Genomic DNA, 2500 nt, shown 5'->3' on the forward strand with positions numbered 1-2500 from the left:
CGTGTTTCAAGACGGGTCCTAAGAGTACCCAAAGCAGTAGCGTCGCCGACCGGTATCGGTCCCGCACAGGAGCACGAGACTCCCATTGGGACGTTGGCAGGCCTGTCGAAGGTTAACCGTACGACCAACAGCGGGCCAGGCACGGTGACGGCGCTAGGTCCGTTGCCTCCGTGTACCGTGGCGCGCGCTTGCGACGGCCTCGACGCACTCGTCTCGTTTGTGAAGCGTGCGGCCTGATACCTTGCGCGTACCGCCGGGCAGCCGGCCGGGCGACCGGGGGTTTGACGCGTGCCGTTTTACCGGCGACGCGTCAGCCGCCGCACCCGGGCCGTAGACCGACACCCAGCGGGTCGCGACGTTCTACTAGGGGAGAAGTGCACGACTACGAACGCCGGACATCGGCGCACGGCGGCGTGCCCGCGCGCGAGCCGCGAGGGCCCCGCGGGGCATCGCACACCGACGCGAAGCCAGCGTCGCTGACGATGAATCTCCCCGTTCGTTCTTTTGGGTTTCTTAGGTTTACCCCTGAACGGTTTCACGTACTCTTGAACTCTCTCTTCAAAGTTCTTTTCAACTTTCCCTCACGGTACTTGTTCGCTATCGGTCTCGTGGTCGTATTTAGCCTTAGATGGAGTTTACCACCCACTTAGAGCTGCATTCTCAAGCAACCCGACTCTAAGGAGAGATCCTCCCGAGACGGGCATCGGTCGCTACGGGCCTGGCACCCTCTGCGGGTAAGTGGCCCCATTCAAGATGGACTTGGACGCGACGCGACGCCTCGGGATAAGCGGACCCTCCCAAACACCACATTTCCCTGCGGCGGAACCGCGGGATTCGGTGCTGGGCTCTTTCCTGTTCGCTCGCCGCTACTAAGGAAATCCTGGTTAGTTTCTTTTCCTCCGCTTAGTAATATGCTTAAATTCAGCGGGTAATCTCGCCTGCTCTGAGGTCGTCAAAGTCAGTGTGTGGGTGACAGTTCGGGCGGACGACGGGGTTCGTAACACGAGTACACGACGAAGCGTGCCGGTCCCAGGTCGCGTCTCTGCTCTCTCGCTCGAGAGAGATATGGAGAGGAACTTCGTGGACTCGGACACGCGGTCGGCTCGCGATCCCCGCGGAGGGAACGACAGACGGGCGGAGCGTTAAGGTTAAGAGAATCGGATCTCCGCGCGCGACGCGGGGGGAGGCCTGCGACAACGTAGGGAGTGCCCGGTTCCGCTCTCGCGGAAGGGCGCCTCTCTCCGTCGGATCCTCCTCTACCCGCGTACACGTCTCGCGAGAGTCTCCTCTATTTCTCTCCTCTATTCTCGCGCCCGGTCGCTCGGCGCCCCGGTCAGCCTTCGTCACGTATCAATGTCATTTCGGACGACGCCCAGCCGGCGTGCGCGCGGCGGAAGAGCCCGGCGGGACTGGCGGCCTTACGCGTGGCGCGCAAGGGCTTCCCGCTGCTGTCTCTCCTCTCACCGCTGGCTTTCGCGCGGCACGGGGCGAACGTCCAACGATCGCTCGTACGCCGGTGCGCGCTGCCGTCGCCCGGTCGCCGTCGTCGGCGACGCGAGGCGAAGCGCGCGAACGCGGGCGCAAGCAGTCTCTGGGTACTAAAACGACCCTCAGCCAGGCGTGGTCCGGGAATTGTATCCGTGGACCGCAATGTGCGTTCGAAATGTCGATGTTCATGTGTCCTGCAGTTCACAAGTTGACGCGCAATTAGCTGCGTTCTTCATCGACCCACGAGCCAAGTGATCCACCGTTCAGGGTAATCGCATTTTCCTTTCTCTCGCCGCGTCTCCATGGAGAACGCGACTCGAAGGTATACAGTCCCAACGTGTTTTGTATATCTACGCTCGCTGCCCACCGGGGACAGAGTTCTCTCTCCGTTCCTCCGGGGCGCGAGCGTGATGGCCCTTCGATCAGCCTGGCCGCGCGTCCGAGCACGCGCGGACCGCCGCCCCGTTTACGGGGGCTACGGCACGATCGGGACACCGGCGACGGGCCGCGAGAGACCCGTCCGGCATCCCGGCGGAAACGAGAAGCGTCCCATAGCGCGAGAGGCGATGGGCCGGGGCGGAAATCATTGAAAAACCATCGGGCTCCCGGCGCCAGTGGTTCTGGCGCGGTGCCCTCGAGAAGCGGCGCTCGTGCGCGCTCGCTTTCATTGTGTAGGTTACCACCGGCTCGCGCCTGGCGCCGCGCCTGAAGTCAAGCCGGAGGCTCGAGCAACGGGCGGCGCGCGAGGCGCCACGCTTCCGTGGAGTCCGCCGACCGCCGGGCTTCCACCGCCGCGAACACGTCCGTCGTCACCGTCGCCGTCGACGTTCCCTTTCACTTCGGAACGTTCGGTCGGCCGCGCTCGACGAACCCGTGTTCGGACGGGTGTTGTCCCGGGCACGGTCGCCCGCCTGGGCTCGGCTGCGAGGCCGGCGCGCCCGCGCGTCGCGGCTCTCGGCGTCGCGAGAGCGGAACGCGGGCGGCCACCTGCGCGGCGAGACCACGGCGAGAG

General features: G+C 64.7%; 1 non-coding gene across 1 annotated transcript; it reads right to left on the minus strand.

Annotated features, from left to right (window-relative positions):
- Window positions 1–1604: 1604 nt before the first annotated feature.
- On the minus strand, window positions 1605–1759 carry LOC148935181 (5.8S ribosomal RNA). The gene has a single exon (XR_016140542.1). It is a non-coding gene; the product is annotated as a 5.8S ribosomal RNA (ribosomal RNA).
- Between the last annotated feature and the right edge of the window lie 741 nt (window positions 1760–2500).

The sequence above is a fragment of the Pogonomyrmex barbatus genome, unplaced genomic scaffold (assembly GCF_055798465.1).
Source record: "Pogonomyrmex barbatus isolate J1 unplaced genomic scaffold, ASM5579846v1 scaffold55, whole genome shotgun sequence".
In the NCBI taxonomy this organism is placed as follows: Eukaryota; Metazoa; Arthropoda; class Insecta; order Hymenoptera; family Formicidae; genus Pogonomyrmex; species Pogonomyrmex barbatus.